The sequence below is a fragment of the Anabrus simplex genome, chromosome 10 (genome assembly GCF_040414725.1).
Source record: "Anabrus simplex isolate iqAnaSimp1 chromosome 10, ASM4041472v1, whole genome shotgun sequence".
Classification (NCBI taxonomy): domain Eukaryota; kingdom Metazoa; phylum Arthropoda; class Insecta; order Orthoptera; family Tettigoniidae; genus Anabrus; species Anabrus simplex.
The window spans coordinates 35617342-35643084 of record NC_090274.1 but is presented as its reverse complement, the minus strand read 5'-3'; the positions used below and the strand labels follow the sequence as shown (position 1 = coordinate 35643084).

Below are 25743 nucleotides of genomic sequence, written 5' to 3'. Positions count from 1 at the left end.
CCGACAGCTTTAGAAGGGTTCATGATGACTCAGATGACATCCGACGACTAGTCCACGTTCGAAGTCACTGATCTGTACTGACTGACCCATTCTACTTTTACTGCTTCTCCACTGACAATACAATTCTCCTAGCCTCCCTTTATACTGGCGGGTCCGTCTCTCGTGACATCTAGGATTTAATTCCGCGTTAGATTGAGGTGTCCACGTAGTTTTGATCAGGTAGAGTATGTGTGACAATTGTTATTTCTCGTTGCCCTACAAATACTTTGTAATCCTCAATAACGCCTTTGTAAATAAATCAGTACTAGTAATGATTCCTATACATCTCAATAGAAAAATTTAACACATAATGTGATTTGATGTTAATGTTCATGAGGATCTTCATAATATGAGGGGGTAAGTTCCAAAACCTGCCACGTGACATTTTCGGTCAAATTGAATTATGCATGCCATTCGGTCATCCATATCAAACTCTACCAATGCGGAAATGTAATCTTGCTTAATTCAACCGTGTGGTATAATATAAGGCTTTGAATATTAGGTTGAGTTTCAAATTCTGCAACGTGAACCGAATTATTTAATTTTTTGCCTTTCAAAACGTGCAGCGTGTATGCACCAATCATAATGCTTCGCGTCAGATCACGCCACGCTCGTTGCCTTGCTTTTTTAGGGTGTTAGAGCAAATACAGTAGAGACAATACGCGACACGTCCGGATTTAGCCTTGTTAAAATGGGAGACAAGTCTCAGGTGGCGCTCCTAGTGGCGTGACCTGAAAATTTGCGCTAAATTCAAACATCAATGGAAATGTATATACGGAAATGGATAAATAAATTACGTCTAGAAAGAAAGTGTTACTAAGATATTAACTTCAAAGTTGCTAAAGCAATTCTGGATAAATGAATGAAGAATTATTTAACAGGTTATTATTTAAAGACTGAAATTAGACATATAATCAAGAAAATGGACTGCTGTGAAAGGGCTTGATCTTTCATTTATGCATTACTTTTTTAGCTTTAGCATTACTACCTGAACGTTCACGGCTAGATTGGTCTTTTTTCTCATTTAAAAGCATTTTAATTTCGTATGGCTATTTCTAGCCGAGTGCAGCCCTTGTAAGGCAGACCCTCCGATGAGGGTGGGCGGCATCTGCCATGTGTAGGTAACTGCGTGTTATTGTGGTGGAGGATAGTGTTATGTGTGGTGTGTGAGTTGCAGGGATGTTGGAGACAGCACAAACACCCAGCCCCCGGGCCATTGGAATTAACCAATGAAGGTTAAAATCCCCGACACGGCCGGGAATCGAACCCGGGACCCTCTGAACCGAAGGCCAGTACGCTGACCATTCAGCCAACGAGTCAGACATTTAAAAGCATTGTGTCATCACATTAAAACACTTGTCAACAAAAATATCGGCATATTCCTTACACACATGATACAATGAATTTACATTTAAGAGCTGGACAGTTTTCCTTTTAACTTGAAGCCTACTAACAGAAAGAAAATCTATAAATTTAGCCTCAAAAACATTCTAACTTTCCCTATAAGCAATACTTGCCATAATGCCATTACATTAGGGTAGAGCAAATTTGCATCATCATATTGTTTCAACAAAATATTTACATTTCTTAAATCGCCCATATTTTCTTCAGCGCTTGACAACGCATTACGGCATTCCAAATGGGGTAACTTGGAACACAACCAGCCACACACATATGCATATGTATTTTCCTGAATTAAATCAAACCCACAGATCACACCTATAATACAACAACACATCGGTATTGCAGGTTAACTGCTGCACTATACAATAAAATAAGTTTATTATATTTTAAGCCAGTTAAAATGTGGGTCGCGCAGGTCAGAAGTTTAGGAAGTACTATAAAAATCTCTTTGTAACTGGAAGAATATATATCCAAACACAATATTTACTTACATTTTCTTGTCACGAGGGAAACGGAAGAATGACCGCGAATCCTTCTGCACTTCATAGTTATTGCAGCCAAACACAGCACATATCTTTCCACTCATATTGAGAGGAGATATAAAGGAATGATACACGCTACTATTTACTTATGTCAACTTAACGCAAACGCATAAATAACGCCAAAAACTTCACAAACAAATGAATGTGCTCTTATGACAGAATCAGTAGTTCTCAGGTCACTCCGCTTGACTTGCTCTAAAAATCCTATAGCACATGTTTTCACTGTTCCCTTCTGTTTGAGTTTCAAAACTGATAACGTGCAAATAAAATACACAAAATTCTTGGCAATAATGGCTTCAGATCTTCGAATACTCATGATGCTTATAGAGATCACGAATGGCAATTAATTCACCAAATTTGAACTTTGTAAGTGTAACAGTATAGAAGTTGCACGTTTTTCTCATTGATCTTTCTTTCTTTTCTTTCTTAATCCGTTTACCCTCCAGGGTAGGTTTTCCCCTCGGACTCAGCGAGGGATCCCACCTCTACCACCTCAAGGGCAGTGTCCTGGAGCGTGAGACATTGGGTCGAGGGATACAACTGGGGAGGTTGACCAGTACCTCGCCCAGGCGGCCTCACCTGCTATGCTGAACAGGGGCTTGAGGGGGGTGGGAAGGTGGGAAGGGATAGACAAGGAAGAGGGAAGGAAGCGGCCGTGGCCTTAAGTTAGGCACCATTCCGGCATTTGCCTGGAGGAGAAGTGGGAAAACACGGAAAACCACTTCCAGGATGGTTAAGGTGGGAATGGAACCCACCTCTATTCAGTTGACCTCCCGAGGCTGAGTGGACCCCGTTCCAGTCCTCGTACCACTTTTCAAATTTCGTGGCAGAGCCGGGAATCGAACCCGGGCCTCCGGGGGTTGGCAGCTAATCACACTAACCACTACACCACAGAGGGGGACCTCATTGATCTTAAAATGTTAAAAGGTCACGTGGCAGATATTGCAACTCATCCCCTCATATAGGCTAGTATTTATATAATTATGCATGTGCCTAGATGTCACTGTACATACCTAATTTTAAAAAATATATAATGTACCGCATGTACGCCTACGTGAATTCAATGGAAATATGGTTGCATGTAAATTGTTATACCGGGCTGAGTGGCGCAGACGGTTGAGGCGCTGGCCTTCTGACCCCAGTTTGCCAAGTTCGATCCTAACTCAGTCCGGTGCTATTTGAAGGTTCTCAAATACGCTAGCCTCGTGTCGGTAAATTTACTGGCACGTAACAAAACTCCTGTGGGCCTAAATTCCGGCACCTCGGCGTCTCCGGAAACCGTAAAAGTTGTTAGTAGGACGTAAAACAAATAATATTGTTATTAATAGTAGTAGTAAATTATTACAGTGATGTTTGTGTCTAGACTTTAATTTGCGGAAAATAACACACACACACACAGTAGGCTAAGCTTTTTTTGAATGTATATTGTTGGCATATTTTGCGCCTTAACTTTTCATGCCATATCTCGTGACTAATAAAATTTGAAAACCTGTTCCATACTTCCTTTAAAATTTAAAAGCAATACGTTTTCGTATGCATGTGAAATTTCGAGATCCCTCATTCAGATATCGTGTCATAGCGGACAACAGGAGCGGGCGAGAGCTGGAAGTCTGTGTCTCGTCCGCCTTGTCGGTATTATATCAAGTTATTTAATCTTAAAATGTCGTACATGTTTCCAGAATCTGACTTTCTCTCTTCATCAGCGATCAAACTTTCCACCAAATAATAGGAGGTTAGGTTGGGTTAGGTATCAAGTCTGACATTTTATTAATATAGATTAAATAACATTTTATAGTATTGACAAGGTGGACATAGATTTTAACCAGCGATTTTCAGTGGTGTGTTAGATATAAGGCAATACGGACCAAAGTCAAATAATGGTTAAAAATAATGAATTCGACTGTCCTTCTCAATTTAACTTATTTACCATATGTTGGTCATGCTTTCTGGTATTCACATTACCTTCAATCAATCAATCAATCAATCAATCAATCAATCAATCAATCAATCAATCAATCAATCAATCAATCAATCAATCAATCAATCAATCAATCAATCAATCAATCAATCAATCAATCAATCAATCAATCAATCAATCAATCAATCAATCAATCAATCAATCAATCAATCAATCAATCACAACTGATCTACATTTAGGACAGTCGCCCAGGTGGCAGATTCCCTATCTGCTATTTTCCTAAACTTTTCTTAAATGATTGCAAATAAATTGGAAATTTATTGAACATCTCTCTTGGTAAGTTATTCCAATCACTAACTCACCTTCCTATAAACGAATATTTGCCCCAGTTTGTCCTCTTGAATTCCAACTATATCTTCATATTGTGATCTTTCCTACTTTTAAAGGGTCCAATACACTGGAACTATACTCTAGTTCGGGTCTTACCAGAGACTTATATGCCCTCTTCTGTACATCCTTACTACAACCCACCGGGCGAGTTGGCCGTGCGGTTAGGGGCGCGCTACTGTGAGATTGCATCCTGGAGATAGTGGGTTTGAACCCCACTGTTGGCAGCCCTGAAGATGTTTTAACGTGCTTTCCCATTTTCACACCAGGCAAATGCTGGGGCTGTACCTTAATTAAGGCCAAGGCCACTTTCTTCCAACTCATAGGCTTTTCCTATCCCATCGACGATCTTGTCCCAATCTAAATTTTGTCTTCTTATGTCACTGATTGAATCCACCTTATTCTAGGTCTTCCTCTTGCTCTCTTACCCTCGCACTTTGCCTCCAGCATCTGTCTTGGAATTCTATTCTCCTCCATCCTCTTTATATGTCCAAACCTCCTTAGTTTATTCTTTTCAATTCTCTCATTTAGTCGGTGTGACGTAAAGCCACTAGCCAACTTCCTTCCTAACATCTTCATTTCTCACTCTGTCTTTCCTTGTCTTTCCTCTCATACTTCTTAGGAAGTGGCGGAGAAGGTGGACTTCAGCATGACATCGATGGCGGAAGAGGGGAAACTTGTAGTGCCTGTACTCCAGTGGAGCGGCCTAGAATAACATTTGGCAGTAGGTACAAAATGCCTTTGGGAGTGGCGACCCCATCGTAATAATAGCCTATAAGTTACATGACATGGTACTAGTAAATCGTGTAAATTAAAATGATAATACGAAGTGAAAAAAATACCAATGCGATGAATAGAAATTAACGAAAACGTACACTTCCAAGACAAAATATTTGTTTATTTTTGCAATAGTAAATAAAAAAATCACCCACTTGGCCAGAAAATTCTATAAAACAATTCGTAATTTGGGAATTTCTTTCACAAAATGGTACAAATTTGCTAGACTTTCTTTCTTTCTTAATCTGTTTACCCTCCAGGGTCAGTTTTTCCCTCGGACTCAGCGAGGGATCCCACCTCTACTGCCTCAAGGGCAGTGTCCTGGAGCTTCAGACTTTGGGTCGAAGGATACAACTGGAGAGGATGACCAGTACCTCGCCCAGGCAGCCTCGCCTGCTATGCTGAACAGGGACCTTGCGTGGGATGGGAAGATTGGAAGGAATAGACAAGGAAGAGGGAAGGAAGCGGCCGTGGCCTTAAGTTAGGTACCATCCCGGCATTTGCCTGGAGAAGTGGGAAACCACGGAAAAACACTTCCAGGATGGCTGAGGGGGAAATCGAACCCACCTCTACTCAGTTAACCTCCCGAGGCTGAGTGGACCCCGTTCCAGCCCTCGTACCACTTTTAAAATTTCGTGGCAGAGCTGGGAATCGAACCCGGGCCTCAGGGGGTGGCAGAAAATCACACTAACCACTACAACACAGAGGCGGACATTAATTTATTTTACGTCCCAACAACTACTTTTTATGGTTTACGGGGACGCCGAGGTGCCAGAAGTTTGCCCCGCGGGATTTTTTTCACGTGCCAGTAAATCTACCGACATGGGGCTTACGAATTTGAGCACCTTCAAATAGTCCGGCTCCATGGCTAAATGGTTAGCGTGCTGGCGTTTGGTCACAGGGGTCCGGGGTTCGATTCCCGGTAGGGTCGGGATTTCAAACCATAATTGGTTAATTTCGCTGGCACGGGGGCTGGGATGTGTGTGTCGTCTTCATCATCATTTCATCCTCATCACGACGCGCAGGTCGCCTACGGGAGTCAAATCAAAAGACCTGCACCTTGTGAGCCGAACTTTTCCTCGGACACTCCCGGCACTAAAAGCCATACGCCATCTCATTGCATTGCCTTTAAACTGCAGCGGCGCTAAGAAGCTCGGGGCCCCACCACAATAATTGAACCCCCTGTGGGTGGGGGCGGTAGAATAACACCCACGGTATCCCCTGCCTGTCGTAAGAGGCGAGTAAAAGGGGCCCCAGGGGCTCTGAACTTTGGAGCGTGGGTTGACGACCACGGGGCCCTTAGCTGAGCCCTGGCATTGCTTCCACTTACTTGTGCCAGGCTTCTCACTTTCATCTATCCTATCCGACCTCCCTTGGTCAACTTTTGTTCTTTTCCGAGCCCGACGGTATTACGGATGGAGGCCTAGGCAGTCTTTCATTTTCACGCCCTTCGTGGCCCTTGCCTTTCTTTGGCCGATACCTTCATTTTTCGAAGTGTCGGACCCCTTCCATTTTTCTCTCTGATTAGTGTTGTATATAGGATGGTTGCCTAGTTGTACTTCTTCTTAAAACAATAATCACCGAGCTCGATAGCTGCATTCGCTTAAGTGCGGCCAGTATCCAGTATTCGGGAGATAGTAGGTTCGAACCCCACTGTCGGCAGGCCTGAAAATGGTTTTCCATGGTTACCCATTTTCACACCAGGCAAATGCTGCGGCTGTACCTTAATCAAGGCCACGGCCACTTCCTTCCCACTCCTAGCCCTTCCTTGTCCCATTGTCGCCATAAGACCTATCTGTGTCGGTGCGACGTAAAGCAACTAGCAAAAAAATAATAATAATAATAATAATAATAATAATAATAATCACCACCGCCACTACCGCAATAATTGAAAATGGGCGCGTCTTTTCCTGATAAGGAAATTTACAAGTTTATTTCGTAGTACAAGGTTGTCTATTATTACAATGAACAGCAACGACAATAATAATAATAATAATAATAATAATAATAATAATAATAATAATAATAATAATAATAATAATAATAATAATAATAATAATAATATAAACAGCCATTCCCCCCGCCCCACGGGGTCTGCGGGGTCCTTATCGCCGCCACTGCCTTCATATACCACCGGACTGAGCCAGGATCGAATCTGCCAAGCTGAGGTCCGAAGGCCAGCGCCTCAACCATCCGAGCCAATTAGTCTGGCGTTATTAATATTATTGTTGTTGTTATTGTTCTTAATCTGTTTACCCCCCAGGGTTGGTTTTTCCCTTGGACTCAACAAGGGAGCCTACCTCTCCCGCCTCAAGGGCAGTGTTCTGGAGCTTCAGACTTTGGGTCTGGGATACAACTGGGGAGAATGACCAGTACCTCGCCCAGGCGGCCTCACCTGCTATGCTGAACAGGGGGATGGGAAGTTTGGAAGAGGCAGGCAAGGAAGAGGGAAAGGAAGCGGCCGGAAGAGGCATCTGCCTTGAGGAGAAGTGGGAAACCACGGAAAACCACTTCGAGGATGGCTGAATTGGGAATCGAACCCACCTCTACACAGCTGACCTCCCGTGGCTGAGTGGACCCCGTTCCAGCCCTCGTACCACTTTTCAAATTTCGTGCCAGAGCCGGGAATCGAACCCGGGCCTCCGGGGGTGGCAGCTAATCACCTAACCACTACATCACAGAGGCGGACATTATTGTTATTAATAAACGAAAGGTTGTGTTCCATTCACCTTACGCAAGGAAAATTGCCACACTTTACTACTGAACATAATTGTATTATTATGAAAGAAGAGAATCATCCATTACCGAACAAGATAAACTAAACATGTCGAAGAATGACTTACCTCTTTGCGGTGGTACAGCGGCACTGAACTGCAACCTGCACTCATACATGAACTGAGTGCATGTTGAAAAATGATTGAAAAAAAAAAGTAAATATAAAAATAAAAATAAAAATAAAAATAATTCAGCGACGTGGTGTCAAGGCGAACGGGATCAAGTTTCTAGAATTACTGTCTGGAGTTGCCCGTGGCTGGGAGGGTATTTACTGAGGAGTTACGTAGTCTCATGCAAAATTTCCAAGGTCTTGAAAATCACTTAAGAAAAAACTAGGTAAAGAATTGATAAAGAATTAGCCAGCTAGGCGACAGCCCTAAATGCAGATCATTGATTTGATTGGTTAGCATGCTGACTTTTGGCCACAGGGGTCACGGGTTCGATTCCCGGCAGGGTTGAGAATTTTAATCATAATTGGTTAATTTCCCTGGCGCGGGGACTGGGTCTATGTGTCGTCTTCATCATCATTTCGTCCTCGTCACGCCTACGGGAGTCTCTGGAGGCCACACGCCATCTGTATAGGTTATATAAAACGCTAACGTGTAGGCTTCACAAAACTCAAGCTCTTAAACTAGAGGGACTTGAAAGGTGCGGTTTGTACCAAAATATATTTATTTTCTAGATAATAATAATAATAATAATAATAATAATAATAATAATAATAATAATAATAATAATAATAATAATAATAATAATAATAATAATAATAATAATAATAATAATTTCGTACGGCTATTTCTAGCTGGGTGCAGCCCTTGTAAGGCAGACCCTCCGATGAGGGTGGGCGGCGTAGGTAACTGCGTGTTATTGTGATGGTTATGGTGTTATATGTGGTGTGTGAGTTGCAGGGATGTTGGGGACAGCACAAACACCCACTCCCCGAGCCAAGTGTTTTAACCATAATAATAATAATAATAATAATAATATAAACAACCATGGGCTCCCCCGCCCTGCGGCGTCTGTGGGGTCCTTATCGACGCCACTGCCTTCATATATCGCCGGACTGAGCCAGGATCGAACCTGCCAAGCTGGGGTCTCTAATGATGGAAGAATATTTGAATCTCTGATCTTCCCCTTCTTCTTCTTCTTCTTCTTCTTCTTCTTCTTCTTATGTATCTGTTTACCGTCCAGGGTAGGTTTTTCCCCCGAACTCAGCGAGAGATTCCACCTCTACCGCCTCAAGGGCAGTGTCCTGGAGCTTCTGACTCTGGGGATACAACTGGGGAGGATGACGAATACCTCGCCCAGGCAGCCTCACCTGCTATGCTGAACAGGGGCCTTACGGAGGGATGGGAAGATTGGAAGGGATAGACAAGGAAGAGAGAAGGAAGCGGGCGTGGCCTTATGTCAGGTATCATCCACTCATTTGCCTGGAAGAGAAGTGGGCAACTATGGAAAACCACTTCGAGGATGGCTGAGGTGGAAATCGATCCCCCCCCCCCCCTCCCAACTCAGTTGACTGAGTTCCAGCCCTCGTACCACTTTTCAAATTTTGTGGCAAAGCCGGGAATCGAACCCGGGGGTGACAGCTAATCACGCTAATCGGGTATTTATTACCCCTAAATTTTCTTTCATTGAATAATGCTTTAGGCGGAGTCGTTTTTACCACATGACAGCAACACAACACATTTTTATCCAAGATAATTTGATAATTCGTTAATTTGAACATTGACAAGTAGAAACCATTACTGTTATGACGGTAAAGCCACTGTATGAAGTGTTATCTGTGCAATGAACAGTTAACAATGTATTTACTCAAAATACTTTCCTCTCACTGAATTATTTGTATTAAAATTCTTCATTTTTTGCAATTTGTTTTACGTCGCACTGACACAGATACAGATAGGTCTTATGGCGAAGGTGGGATAGGAGTGGGAAGGAATCGGCCGTGGCCTTAATGAGGGTACAGCCTGATGTGAAAATGGGAAACCACGGAAAACCATCTTCAGGACTGCCGACAGTGGCGTTCGAACCCACTATCTCCCGGGTGAAAGCTCACAGCTGCGCGCCCCTAACCGCACGACCAACTTGCCCTGTATTGAAAATTCTAGTGCAAGGTATGAATGAAATGTAATCTGAATATATATATGTTGACATTAAAATTTAAGCATGTTTGAGTCAAAATATTTATGTTATCCATACACTGAATATAGAAAAATGTCAAAATTTTATGTTTTGTCCAGCCCCCCTCCTGACAGCATCACTTGAAGAATTTTAAAACTCTAATTGAATAACGACTCTTTTTTTTTTTTTTTTTTTTTTTTTGCTAGTTGCTTTACGTCGCACCGACACAGATAGGTCTTATGGCGACGATGGGACAGGAAAGGGCTAGGGGTGGGAAGGAAGCGGCCGTGGCCTTAATTAAGGTACAGCCCCAGCATTTGCCTGGTGTGAAAATGTGAAACCACGGAAAACCATTTTTAGGGCTGCCGACAGTGGGGTTCGAACCTACTATCTCCCGAATACTGGATACTGGCCGCACTTAAGCGACTGCAGCTATCGAGCTCGGTGAATAACGACTCTTAATCTCAAGATTATCAGAATACAAAAGTGTTGTGGTAAGTTCTGCTATGTATCTAAATGCTATGGATAATAAAAGTGATTAGGCCTACTATTATTCCTCACAGTTAAAGAACGTCATTTGGAATACTCCATCTCTTCGACGTTTCATTTCACGACATTATTTTGAAAAATATCAACGGAAATAACCTTTAGGATTAATCATTTTAACAGCATTAACCTATGTAACATTCTCCATACCTCTGTGTATGTATGTCTAGTCCTCAGCCCGAAAGCTGGTTGGATCCTCAACAGCTTCGCCATCAGCTGTCATAGATGGCCTAGGCATCACTGAAGAGGCGTACTAGGGAAATGAGGAGTGAGGTAGTTTCCCGTTGCTTTCCTCACCGAGCCAGAAGTTGCTATTACATATCAGTCTGCCAAGCCCACTGAAATGCATGCACCAACCGGCCCTATGAGCAACATTTTCACACCATCCATAGCAGGGACTGGCTGCATAAGGATTGGCATTACTAGCATCGCTCATACCTCAGTCACTTTCATATTGTCAAAGCCAAGGATGAGACAGAGATAGATCAATGAAAGTAACAAAATTGCTCTAGCCTGTACCAGAAGACATAGTGCACTGTAAACACTAGGTCCCACTAGCAAAGGCACCTCCATACCTCTACATTACGATAAATCGGTAATCAAAGTCAATATCTTTTCTATAAAGAAGTATGCAATAGTTAAGCCGCCAGCGCCACCTGTCGAGATCAGTGACGGCTGGTGCAGAAAATCAGTTGTGTGGTGTAACCCATACCCCGTCCAAAAATAAAAAAAAATTAAAAGTTTTAGAAACATATGCGGTTTTCAAGAGGCTCTCCACTGAGTTTTTCATACTGAACAAACACGCAAACAATTCCAACACATATACACATTCCTCATGAAAAACTAATTAAACATACAGTAACACCTTCAGTCACAAAACATTCACGAACTCAGAAACACTTGGTGTGAGCGCGCAGAAACAAAGAAGAGCTCTGGTCATCATGAGAAGAAGCTCTGTCGACAACACAGGAGGGCAAGAGGCGAGGAGATACACTACACAGCACGCATCGCTTCTTCGTCTCATCCTTTATTTTTGATCGGCCGAGGGGACGCCACATCTATACTTCGTCCTTCGCCGAGCTAATTAGCATATCGGCTGTCCCCAAGTTGGGTTGACGGCCATCCCCAGCCATGTATACTCTCCTAGTCAGTGATGTTGACCCAGCTCTATCGGTTGAAGACATTGCTACTGAACTTCGCCCGCTCGGTGTCTTCAGTGTCACTCGTCTTTATTACGGCTCTGTTCCCGCACCGGAGATACTTCTTCACTTCCACTCTGCCAGTACATGCAACTCTGTCCAAACTATCGGCGTGGTTATCCAGCGCAGACGTCATCGAGTATCGCCTGCCCCAGCAAACATCAGCGCTCAAACACCTGCTCCGCCTGCCACTCGCTTGCCTCCTCCATATAATCCACCCCCACTTCCATCGCCTTCTTGTTGCCTCACTACCATTTCTCCCAACATTTCGCCTACCGTACCGGTCCCTACCACGACAACTCCCACTATCACTGTTACTTCTACGCAACTTTATCCCATCATTTCTATTACTACTACTACCTCGTCCCATCCATCTCCTCTCCTGACCTCTCTTCCTCTCCCTCCCAACTCTGAGCAGACAAGTCACCAGGAAACGTCTCAACCACCATCTACCGAGGGAACTTCTACCGATCCTTCTGAAAATGCGGCACATCCATCTTCGCCATTACCGCCATCTGATCGTACCTCAACTTACAGCTGTGTTCTGCGCGGTATGGACCCTAACGTACCGCCTGCTGCCATCACACGTGCACTTCGCCAGGCAGGAGTACCTGTCAAGCAAGCATCCCGTATTTATAACTCCGACGGTCCCACATTTCTGGTGAGACTCCATCTGCCGACGCACGCCGACGTTCAGCGCCTCATCGATCAAGGAATCCACATCTATGGCCGCTATCATCGGGTTGAACCCTCCCATTCTTCTCCACTCCCTTCGCACCGTATGCCCACGCCTCGCGGCCGTCCCCGGCCCGTTCCATCACCCCAATCTCCTCGTCCTCATCTCACCACTCCACCACCTCTCAACTACTTTACGCCTCCCTTACCCAACCCGGACCTTTTCACCCTTATCCTCACTTCCCTTCTTAACTTCTCCTCGTTTTACAATCTTCTAGCCCTCCATCTTTTCCGTCACACCACCATGTAAAGCTCTGTATCTAATATATTGTATCTTTGTCAATAAAGCACAGCAAATGCAAATCTGCCAATAAAGCGCTAGAGAACCTACACTTCCTTTATCCCATCTCCTTTACTATTTCAAACCGCCTTTTCCCCATCTCCCTCTTTTTTCACTCCTTCTCAACCCCGTCATCTCTCCTGGCCAGAGAGAGGGCGACACCCTCTAGGTGGCCCGCCCCACCCCTTCAGGGTGGGGAATGAAAACATTGAAGCAGCAGCAGCGCAGAAACAGAACTTCGCAACGTTATATGAAAATCAGCAACATCGTAATGCAAACTTACATGTTATGTTGTTATAGTGAAATTCTTGTCCGCCTCCGTAGTGTAACGGTTAGTGTTATTGGCTGCCGTCCTCGGGGGCCCGGGTTCGATTCCCGGTACTGCCAGAAATATACTGGTCTTGTGCTCGATCTTCAGAGTAAGTCGTGCACATTCAAATTTGCTTCCAATTGTAAAATCCCATTGCTAAAGTGTAATTCTGTATCATGTTCCTCTATTTCGCCTACCCAGGATGAGATGTTGTTAGACCTTAGACATCTACCTGAGGAGCAGGCTGATAGTACTCGCAAGTTGTGTCAGTCGTTTCCAGAGGTGTTCTCTGATACTCTTGGTGTTACTGACCTTATTGAATACAAAATTGAGGTCACGGATTCGATTCCGGTCCGTTTTCCACCTTATAGGCTATCTCCACCTAAAATGAAGGCTCTGAAAGAAATCATCGATCAGATGTTAAAGGATGGTATTATTAGGCCCTCTAAGTCGGCGTATTCTTCGCCTATTTTTCTAGTCCCGAAACCCCAAGGGGGCTTCAGGCCTGTCATTGATTATAGGGCTCTCAGTCGGAAGGTGGTGTTACAATCTGTGCCCCTTCCTGACCTTCATTCTTGTTTTTCATGGTTTCGTAAGGCCAAGTTCTTCACCATCTTGGATTTGAATCAGGCTTATAATCAAATTCCCCTAGCTGAAGAGTCTAAACATCTTACAGCGTTTGCCACGGATTGGAATGTGTATGAATACAACCGCGTGCCTTTCGGGCTCCCCACGGGAGCAGCTGTACTCACTAGACTGCTAGATAGGGTCTTCTCCGACATCAAATTTGAGTACTTGTATCACTACCTTGATGATGTCGTCGTATTTTCGGAGACTTTTGAAGAACATCTAGATCATCTGCGAGAAGTTCTCAATCGCCTTCGTAAGGCTGGGTTAACTGTGAAGTTGTCCAAGGTTGCCTTCGCTAAGCCCTCCATGTCATTCCTAGGGCATATTGTGTCACCTGATGGGGTTGCAGTCGATCATTCTAGAGCACAGGCCATCCGTGATTTTAAACTTCCCAAGGACATCAAAGGTATCGCCAGGTTCATTGGTATGGTGAATTTCTTCAGGAAGTTTATTCCTAACTTCGCTAATAGAGCGGCGCCCTTGAACCTTCTTCGTAGGAAAGGCATCAAATTTGAGTGGGGACCTTCTCAACAAGCCGCTTTTGAAGATCTTAAATTAGCCCTCTGTAATGCCCCTGTCCTTGCTATGCCTGATTTCTCGAAGAAATTCATCGTCCAAACCGACGCGTCGTCGTCGGCGGTAGCTGCAGTCCTTCTTCAAGAGACTGAACTAGGGAGGCGACCCATCGCCTATGCACCTAGGACTCTATCGGCTCAAGAAGCCAAGTATTCCATCTATGAGCTCGAAGGTTTGGCAGTCTTATTCGCCTTAGAAAAGTTCCGTCTCTATCTGGAACATGTCAAATTCGACTTGGAGACTGATAATCAAGCCTTAAGCTGGGTCTTAGGTAGGCCGCGTCGTACTGGTCGTATAGCCCGTTGGGCCATCCGGATTTCTGCCTTCCAATTTGATGTTAGGCATATCAGAGGTACTGAAAATATCGTTGCAGACGGACTCAGCCGTATGTTTTGCAACGACGTCGAGACCCATGAACCGGTCGATAGTTCATCACCTCCCGAGTCCATACTATCTGAGGTTAATGCCATCTTAACAGATGCTCCCATGCTCTTCAGGGACATTGAGAAATACCAACGTGAAGATCCGACGCTGGCTCCGATAATGGAAACCCTTTCTTCTGGGGAACATGTTGTCCCTTACGTACTGAGGAATGGTGTTTTATGTTGCCCTTCGAGGTATGATAAGATGATGAAAGTTGTCGTTCCAGCTGTTCTTGTACCTACGATCTTCAAGTACTATCATGAGACCCCATTAGGGGCATCAGCAACATCGTAATGCAAACTTACATGTTATGTTGTTATAGTGAAATTCTTGTCCGCCTCCGTAGTGTAACGGTTAGTGTTATTAGCTGCCGTCCTCGGGGGCCCGGGTTCGATTCCCGGTACTGCCAGAAATTTAAGAATGGCAGGAGGGCTGGTATGTGGTTGAAATGGTACATGCAGCTCACCTCCAATGGGGGTGTGCCTGAAAAGAGCTGCATCACCTCGGGATGAGAACACGAGTTTACTTAGTGAAATGTATAAACTAGACGTTTTGCAATTAAAGGACATCACAATATCATGTCCTTATTTTGACAAGATAAAAAGTACATTTTTTTTATAGTTCATCGATTTACAAATGTGGCTATAGAATAGGCAAGTTAGGAGTATTAAAAGACCTGCAGCTGATGGCTTTCTCTACAGTATTTAGTTTCCCGTTTGCTTTGAGCGATCCTCTCTTAAATGCTACCGCTGAGTGACCTGCCGCGTCCTCATTGCGGTCGAAATGCTGGTGTGAATGTGGTCGAACGAAGACTCGCTGTGAAGTGATGTCTTGGCTGCTCTTTCCACAGCCTATCGAAGAAGTTAGGCAGGCATGCGCAAAAGGCGAAGTTCCTGCTTTGTGGCAAAAGGCTTAGAAATTCTCGCTGAGCTGTGATCTGCACAGCCAGCACCCGGCGTAGAGCGCACGACTAGTTACGTGGTTGTAAGGAGAGTTGAATGATGTGTTATTCTTTGGCTGACGTCTTTTTAATTGCACTGTATTTGACTGTAGATAATATTATTAAAGTAATTTATTTTTCAAATAGACCATGTGCTGTAGTCAAGGTACGGACGCCCATGGCTCGAAATGTGTAACTACTACGATTACAGTGCATGGACCCGTTTGTCAAGGCCGGTAAGGAGCTAGCTAGAGCGACGCATCAAGTCGGCCGTGGCAGAAGAAAGAGTAAATTCATTCCCTACCCAGTAAGCAGTGCTATTTATATTTTAACATTTTCTAGTTCTCATTTAGCTTTTACCGAGCTCGATAGCTGTAGTCGCTTAAGTGCGGCCAGTATCCAGTAATCAGGAGATCGTGGGTTCGAGCCCCACTGTCGGCAGCCCTGAAGATGGTTTTCCGTGGTTTCCCATTTTCACACCAGGCAAATGCCGGGGCTGTACCTTAATTAAGGCCACGGCCGCTTCCTTCCACTTCCTAGGCCTTTCCCATCCCATCGTTGTCATAAGACATATCTGTGTCGGTGCGACGTAAAACAAATAGCATTTAGCTTTTTATAGCTTATATTGGATGATGATCTAGCTTATTAAACGAAAATCGGGTTGGCAGCACTGATACCAGATCTCTTCGTGCCACGTGAAGCAAAAGACGAGTGGTAAGAGGAAGAGTTACGGTAGCTTACATTTGACCCGGAAAAGTCCCACTGTTTCCTAAGTCGTGAACATGAACAAGAAGCTCAGTACTTATTATGTAAAAAGCATGTCGTCTGTAAACGTTTAATGTTAGGCGTCATTATGACTAGACTAACAATGCTTTCATTGCTTTTATTCCCCACCCTGAAGGGGTGGGGCGGGCCACCTAGAGGATAACGCCCTCTCTCTGGCCAAGAGATGCGGGCAGGTTGGGGAGATGTGACGGAAGAAGGAGGTGGGCAAAGGATGTGAATATGTAGGAGATGGGAGGGGAATTGTGCCTATGCCTAAGTATTTATTCTTTATTGAAATTAGAATACAGTTGTGATTATGTCAAAATGAGCTGTGAACAATGATGCAAAGAGGAGAGGGGTTATACAAGGTGAGAGGGAAATAAATGAAGGGCAAGGGTGTTATAAAAGGAGGAGAAGCTAACAAGGGAAGTTAAAAGAAGTCGAAGGATATCAAAAGAGGGAGGTGGGGGAAAGTAAGGAGGTGGGGGCGGGAAGAGATAAGGATGAAATGATGGATGAGGTGGTTGGGGAGATGGGGCCGGCCGGGGACTACTTCGAGGTGTGGAGGTGAGTGAGATGTTTCGATGCGATGATGACGGCCGTTGAGGTGGATCCCGGTGGCGATGAGGCGTTCAGCGTCTTCAGCAGTCGGGAGATGAAGTCGGACGAGATAGGTGGGTCCAGCGGAGTTATAGATCCGAAAGGCTCGGCGCGCTGGTATCCCTGTCTGGCGGAGTTTCTGGATGATATATGCTGATGGAAGACTGGGCTCCACACCGCAGGCGACGCAGCTAAAGATGGTAGTGCTGGTGGAAGGCGGTGGGACCAATTATGGCTGTGCCAAGTTGCCAGGAGTATCTTGATGGGAATATCCCTCTTCAGATGACTGAAGTGATGAGCGCTGGGGGTGTGTGGGGTCAGTGGAGGGAGGTAAGGGGAAAGGAAATGCCATGAGAGGGGAAGGATGATTCGTAATAGTAGTAGTGATATGAAGGGAAGAGGAGGTGTGAACTGAGGTGGTAATGGTGGTGGTAGCAGTGGTTAGAACAGTGACAGAGGTAACAGGAGTGAAGGACAAAGGGGGCGGGTGTGAGCAGTAGGGAGGTAGTGTGGTCGCAGCGAGCAGATCGATGGTTCCAGGCGGAGGGTCGTCGGTGTCCGGTAGCTCAGCCAAAAGATCCTCTGGAGTAGGTTCAACTGCATAGAGATGGTTGTGGATGCGTGCGCCATTCTTGATGATGGTAGAGACGTCAGCTGGAGTGGATAAATAGAGAAGTACATCGGATAGTGGTTGAGCCCCGTCGTCACCATAGGCACCCGCCGGACGACGAGCAGTGAGGACTTCTTGGTCTGAGAAGACGAGAGGAACGTGGCGGGCAACGTGGTGCCAGCCTATATGCTTTGTTGTCTCGGCGGGGTGATAAGTAAAGGTGAGCAGTCACCCAGCCGAAGAAAAATTATGCGTTGCGTTGAAGCAGAGCAGAGCAGCCGTGTTGTGTGATGTGTCGTGTGGTCGACGATGTCATTATGAGTTGTGGAATCCGTAAGTATACTTAAGTGATGTGTTAAAAAAAGAAAGTAGTGTGTCATGAGAACACGAAACAGTAATGGATCCTTCGTCGACTACAGCGACTCTAGCGACAGTTTTTAACTAACGTCCATCGACACCCACACACTAAAGCCTAACACGGCTATTTATAGCTGCTTAAAAAGTGTCTAGACAGGTGGACTGAGTGATGCCCGAATTGACGTTTCGCCCAGAGAATTGTCGAGGTTTCTGTCTTTTCCACCAGAGGTCTCCATCGAATTGTGCAGAGCAGCTAATTGAACTTTTGGATCGTCATGTATCACTGCGTAGTCACCACCACCAGTGACACTCGCACCACCACTACATCAACAACTTCTGTTGCATCCGCCGCCCTCGACTCCGCCACCGTAGCCTACCATGCTGCCATTATGCCCTCCTTCGCAGATCCCAACTACCAGGTGAGATTTCTATCACGAGTTCCATCTCCAACGCAGTGGCGGCTGGTGGTTTAAAAGTTCAGTGGTGCACAATTTTTACCAATGATATAATATGATTACAGGCTAATTTTCAAATCTAGATACATCTACAATACTTTTTTATTATTAAAATTAAAACAAACATTTTACATTTCTATTTTCAGGAATATTACTATAACGCATTAACATTTTTTCATTTAAAAACTCTTTTACCATACTGAAATGAAACACTTTCAGGTAGCCTAATTCCGGTATTGAAAAAATATCCTTTTGTAACTTATCTGGTTTCGAAATTAAACGTCGCGTGGGCCTTCCCATTCGTTTCACCTCGGATTGTTCCTCGGCAGTCCGTTGCGGAAACGGCCTAGACATTAAAGACTGCACCGAATTCATGATCTGGCAAAATACCACTAACTGATAAAAACGCACAATAATAAAAACACACATGCTGACACGAATGTTTACACAATGAAATCAATAATCTACTTAGCTTGTACGCACATAACAAAGCTCACGACTATATTGAAAGAAATGGCGGTTTTTATTGTCAAATTTAGAGACATTAGTTATATATCCAGCCACGGCCGACTTGATGCGTCGCTCTAGCCAGGAAGAATAGCTCCAGCTAGCTCCTTACCGAGCGCAGCGAGGGATCCAACCAGCCGTGATCCAGCAGATGAACTTCCATCCGGTGTCGCTAGATGACACTCCCGTTCTATAACAGAATCTCACATTGAGCAGCAACGGTCTCTATCGACTTCGCTAGTAGTTGGTTACGTAGGACACGGCCGACTTGATGCGTCGCTTTAGCTAGCTCCTTAGCGCAGCGAGGGATCCAGTCGACCGTGGTAAGAGGAGCCAGGTTGATAATAATGAAAATAAGACTGTCTCTCTGACCTTCAGAAAAGGAGGAAAACGGGGAACATTCTTAATCAATGACCAACAACTAAAGTCAGTCACAAATTTTAAGTATTTAGGAGTCACTTTTCAAACACCGGGGAACGTGTTCTCTTTACATGTAAAAGACCGACTAAATGCTGCCATAAAATCCATTAACGACATCAGATCTTTGAGCCAGCGAGGGATCCAGTCGGCCGTGCGTAGGAGCACGGCCGATTTGATGCGTCGCTCTAGGTAGCTCCTTAGCGCAGCGAGGGATCCAGTCGACCGTGGTAAGAGGAGCCAGGTTGATAATAATGAAAATAAGACTGTCTCTCTGACCTTCAGAAAAGGAGGAAAACGGGGAACATTCTTAATCAATGACCAACAACTAAAGTCAGTCACAAATTTTAAGTATTTAGGAGTCACTTTTCAAACACCGGGGAACGTGTTCTCTTTACATGTAAAAGACCGACTAAATGCTGCCATAAAATCCATTAACGACATCAGATCTTTGAGCCATCTCTCACTATCATGTGCCATCGAGTTATTTCATCTTAAGGTTAGTCCTGTAGCCACCTATGGATTAGAAAATATATGGATAAATCTTGGAAAGAGGCAACTACATAGTATAGAGAAGGTGAAAGCATTCTATTTAAAGAAAGTACTTTGCCTGTCAAAGTACACTCCATCACGCCTCGTATACCAACTGTCGAGAGAATTATTCTTTGTGGAAGAGCTGCGTTTGAAACTACTGCTCCCGGCCACTCCAGCGTATAAGGAACTCCTACAAGAGCTTCAACAAAAGAGAGACAGCATATGGTGGGACTTTTACCAGTGTGATGCGATGATCAACCGCAACTGGACTCGGGGAGGCTATGGGTTGAGACACGTTGTGACCAGACTCTCAGTCCATGGGTTTCACCAACGCCTGTGTATTAAAGCGAGCTTTCATGAGCCAAGTCCGGACTGCAGGCGAACTTTGTGAACGCTATCACGTACTTAAGTGTAAACTGAGAATAGAATCCTTAACAAAATTCTGTACAGACGACTGCTCATAAGAATTATTATTATTTTTTTTTCCATGCACATTTGTGCGCAATAAAACAATTATTATTATAAACCTCCATTTAAGCAATGTATAAGAAGCCACGCCTATCTTTTCCTCTCCCCGCGCACCCCTCGAGCAGCCCAAGTTTCATTCTACCTCAGGTTGACTTCCCGCTGCAAACTTTTCGGTTCCTGCAGTGAACATCTAAGAGTAGCGGCTTGTAAAGTACCCTGTAGTCAATATTTGCTCTTTCAAGCTCTTGAAAGGTTTGTCTTGCTGAATGAAAATACAGTAGTTGAGTAATCCAAATGATAAAACTTTACCTAAAATAAACATAAAAATTTAATGGGGGTAGCGCAAACCTGCAACCTTATGGAAAAACCGCCCCTGCTCCAACGTGACACACCAACAGCCTTCAGTATGAAATGTCTGCCTCGGCTACCCCTTCAGAAGATACATAACAAATCCAATAGGTACTTATCAGGTCAATCTTGATCAATCTCCATCCCTCTGCACGGAAACTGCACCCGAACGCCCTCTTCTTCTTACCAGTGAATCATTTCCCGTCTCAGGAGCCCTCCGTCCTGTCACACTCTCTCCAGACCCCACCAACTGGTACCCACGTCAATCTCCTTGACAATCCAGCTCAGTAATTCCGCTCCCCGCGGCTCGAGGCTGTAAAGTATGGCGAAGCGCTATAACCCATTCGGTTTTGAGCGACAGATTTAGGAACTACGTGTTGTTTTTGGTTGTTTTGTACTCGTACCTCGTACCTGTGACTGGCGGAGGGTCCAGCACGTGACCAAAAATGTATACAGACTGGAGCGCTGTGTAACGTCACAGGGCGGCAACAATGTGGCTGCCTTTGCTCTACAATCCAAAGTAGAGATAAGATCTGACCGGGAGACTAACAATTATAGAAGCGCGGCACCCTTGGGAAGAGCTGGACATTTTGTCGTGTTTTCGTTTATGACGCACAGCTGTTTACTGACACCAGAAACCGAAAAAGTTATAGTACTAAAGAAAATATATATTTACATTAATTGTTTTTCTTAATAATTGAATCCTCCTATGTTTTGTACATCAAGTCGATCCTTCGATCCTTTAAAGGTGCAAACTTGTCGGTAATGTCTTCATAGAATGATTGTTTGTTCATTAACTGCATAAGTAGTTCTTTCTGAATAGCAATATTCCCCAAATAAGAAAGTCTCCCTTCTGAAATTGCATTTCTAAGGTATGTTTTTATACGTTTTAGGCAAGAAAAGCTTCTTTTCACCGACGCAGTAGTAGATGAGATGGACAGAATAAGGGAGGACAATTTGTAAGCGTCCGTAAAAATGTCTTTATCTTCGTGAAGCATTTGGAGCATCTTTTCAGTAGAAACATGTCTGTACTTTTCATCGGCATACAAAATAGAGAGTTCGTTTCTCAAGCAATGCATCTTGGGAAACACAGATCCAAAGAAATTTTGCACGTTTTCTAGAGCGCTAGAAGGAAAGCACGTGTTGTATTCTTCAAATTTTGTGTTATCGGCTAAACAAACAAATTAAATTTTTTCACAATCGCGAAATCTCTCATCAATTTCCATTAAAATGTTATCCAAAATTTCAAAATATAAAACTCGATACATCTGAACTCATTCGTCCTGAGTAAGGGTGCTATACTCTCGGGTTTGGCGCATATCCGTCATTTTGCTGGCCTTTTCAAATATAATTAGAAAATGCTCATCGGTACTCTTGTTTCTTAGAAGAGCACATGTTGTTCTTATTTTTGATATACAATAGTTCACATCCAAACATCCAATGACTTCTTTTGCAAAATATCATAAAGAATATCAGTTAAACAAAAAATGTCATGAAACCCTACTGCCAGAAAATTGAATTTAAAACTGTTCATGTGAAGAAATCCTCTGGCAAGTACAATATATTTGTCACCGGACTGTTCACTGGTAACTATATTTTCGAAAACTTCTTTCAGCTTTTTCTAGTCATCCACAATTACACTCAATAATTTTGAGTCCGAGCTCCAGCGGACAGGAGTCACGGTTGGAATGCGAGGCTCCGATACAGCATATAGTTCTCTTCGCCGAGTGATGGAAAATGGATGGTATTCCAGAAATTGATGAAAAAAATATACGACACTTTCGTATTGTTTTACAACTCTGTTGTAAGATCAAATTTAATCGGTGCGCCAAACGGTGTACAAATACTGCAAGAGGAGCTTTCTCTTTCATCTTTCTCTGGAGTCCATTTAAATGGCCAGACATCACGCTAGCACCATCGTAACACTGTCCTACTAATGTGTGCTCGTAATCGAATGGTCCCAAAATTTTGTCTAATAAAGCAAACAAAACATCTAAAGATCTGTCAGCACTTACATCATGGAAACCTAAAAAACGTTCCAGTATTAATAATAATGTTATTTGCTTTACGTCCCACTAACTACTCTTTTACGGTTTTCGGAGACGCCGAGGTGCCGTAATTTAGTCCATCAGGAGTTCTTTTGCGTGCCAGTAAATCCACCGACACGAGGCTGACGTATTTGAGCACCTTAAATACCACCGGACTGAGCCAGGATCGAACCTGCCAAGTTGGGGTCAGAAGGCCAGCGCCTCAACCGTCTGGGCAACTCAGCCCGGCCCCGTCAGCATTAACATCTGTTCGCACCAAGGAAGAACAGCATTCCGTAATCCGTTTGTTGTGGTCTGAGGGTGTGCCAGGAGCAGAAATTCACTGAAGACTTTCAGTACGATACGGGGACAATATTTTGCCACAGCGAAGTGTTTACCAGTGGATTGAACAGTTCGAAATGGGTCGCACAAGCGTGAAGGATGAGGAAAGATCGGGGCGTCCATCAGCAGCCGTAACTGATGCCCATATTGAGCAAGTGTATAATATGATCCTGAATAACAGACAAGAGACTGGTGATGATCTGGCAACCCACACGCACATTAGCCCTGGTTCTGTTTATGAAATCATCCATAGCAGGAATCGGTGCATACGTGGCAACCAAAAACCTTTTTTGCTGAGAAAGCTTGTGAACCGGTGGACCATGTGCACTGAAAATCAGAGTGACTATTTTGAAACATGATATCAATATAACGTGTGTAATAAAATTGACTGCAGATACTTATTGATTTGCCCTCGTGCCTTGGCTCATTTCAAAATTTATTTTGTTTAATCCGAACTTTCATTAACTCAGATAACTTAGAGCCCCAATTCGTCCGGATTAATGAGGTTTTCCTGTAGTATAAATTTCTCTTCTTATTTCAATGTATCAGTCACTTATAGTTCTTAACAGTCCAATTGCATCCCTTGTTCCCTTCTCTCTTCTAAACCTATACTGTTCCTCTCCTGCCTTCCACAGAGTCTTCTATGTATCACCCTAAGTACAACTTTTGCTGCGTGAGACATAACACAACACAATTTGCTGTGAAGGGAAACTTGTTTGTTTACGCAACTAGTGCAGTTTGATTTTTCTCTTCGGTACGAATCGCTACATGTCTACAAAATACAATGAACAAACATTGGAACACAAAAGTGTGAAGATGTTCTTGTTTGATGGAGATAGAAATAAATAAAAAACTATCTTTGGCAGCTGTCAATGTGCCACCCCACTTCACGCAGTCCACATACAAATAATTTTTAGATATATTTTTGTAATTCGAATACAGAAAAATCGTTATGGGATCCAAGAGTAAACAGCACAAAGATCTGAAATAATCATTGATTTTTTTTTAACTAAGGACTGTGTTGTAGGCAGTCACCACACCTTTGACAATGGGTATGAAGTGAGGAGGAGGAGGAGGAGGAAAACAGAATTAACACCCGATTTCACCAGCCGGCCTGCTGTTTTTTTTTTTTTTTTTTGCTATTTGTTTTACGTCGCACCGACACAGATATGTCTTATGGCGACGATGGGACAGGAAAGGCCTAGGAATGGGAAAGAAGCGTCCGTGGCCTTAGTTAAGGTACAGCCCCAGCATTTGCCTGGTGTGAAAATGGGAAACCACGGAAAACCATCTTCAGGGCTGCCGACAGTGGGGTTCGAACCCACGATCTCCCGAATACTGGATACTGGCCGCACTTAAGCGACTGCAGCTATCAAACTCGGTGGCCTGCTGGTAATCGCACGGTCCGGCGTACACAAAAACTCCTTTCAATATTACTCTTTATAAATTCGGTACCACACTGTACTGTTACAGTTGTTGTAGTTTCTGATAACCATGACTGAGTGCTTCAAAACAAGCCCAAGCTTGCTGCTGTACTTTCGTCCTGGGCTGAGAAAGAGTTGCTTTAGAAAAATGATATGAACTTTTTTCGGGGTGGTTGAAAAAAATTGTAACTTGAGTATTACTCTACAAATACATGTGGCTATAACATATACAAATTGCATTATCATCAGACAAGTAGTTTTCCTTGTATATATTCCTAAGTGAGCGCTCCTAGAGAAGAAGCCAAAAACCCGGGCAATATTTATTACAACCACAAATACAAAATATTTAGTGAACGTCAAAAACAATGTGTCTTATATACGCTAATGAAAAATAAAACAAGGAAAATATTGGTATAAATCGCATTGCAATAGGGCTATTGGTTCGTCTGTAATTAAAGCTTAAACTCGAGTGTCCATAACAAAAATCCGACAGTAGTTGAGGATCCATCTGCCTCCGCACTGCAGATTTAACAGACAGAGAAAATATTCAAATTAATAACTCATAGTGATTACATTGTAATATTCTCTATCCCTTCTTAACTGTACCTAGAATAGAAAGGAAGAGGCCCACCCTTCGAAGAATTACGGTCTCCAAAAACAGAGGTAACGATCACGAAGGGTGTGAAAATGATGCCACAAGCCCACCTACGTCGGGGTGAAAAGTTAGCAGAGTTGACTAAGAAAAATCGGGCAGGGGAGATTAAAATCAGGAGCTTGGCGCAAGTAAGGGTCAAGCGATGTCAGACTCAGCTAGAGACCCCATGGCCACCACTCCATTTTCCTAAGTCAAGAGCATGTTCTCCACGCCCAAGAGAAAGTTTGACTGGACTCGAATCCACCGTCTTTGAAACAAAGTCATTTTATTAGACAAAGCTCATAGAAATCACTTAAAATCAATGTACAATTATCAAATAGAAATATACAGCCAAGTTGTTTATTGTTTATTGAATTCACTCTCCCGAGAAGTAAATCAGGAATAACATTCCAGGATTATAACATTTCCCAGTTGCTTACAATTAATGCTAGTTGCTTTACGTCGCACCGACACAGATAGCTCTTATGGCGACGATGGGACAGGGAAGGGCTAGGAGTGGGAAGGAAGCGGCCGTGGCCTTAATTAAGGTACAGCCCCAGCATTTGCCTGGTGTGAAAATGGGAAACCACGGAAAACCATTTTCAGGGCTGCCGACAGTGGGGTTCGAACCTACTATCTCCCGAATACTG

General features: G+C 43.8%; 2 protein-coding genes across 4 annotated transcripts in view; one reads left to right on the top strand and one right to left on the bottom strand.

The window, feature by feature from the left end:
• LOC136881760 (alpha-tocopherol transfer protein-like) overlaps window positions 1-7944 on the bottom strand; it is a 33254-nt gene extending 25310 nt beyond the window's left edge. The window contains exon 1 of the mRNA XM_068229323.1: window positions 7911-7944. The gene's annotated coding sequence lies outside the window, so the exon portion shown is untranslated. The remainder of the gene's footprint in view (window positions 1-7910) is intronic.
• Window positions 1-25743, top strand: part of LOC136881759 (alpha-tocopherol transfer protein-like) — a 212260-nt gene that overhangs the window by 106188 nt on the left and 80329 nt on the right. The window lies entirely within an intron of this gene.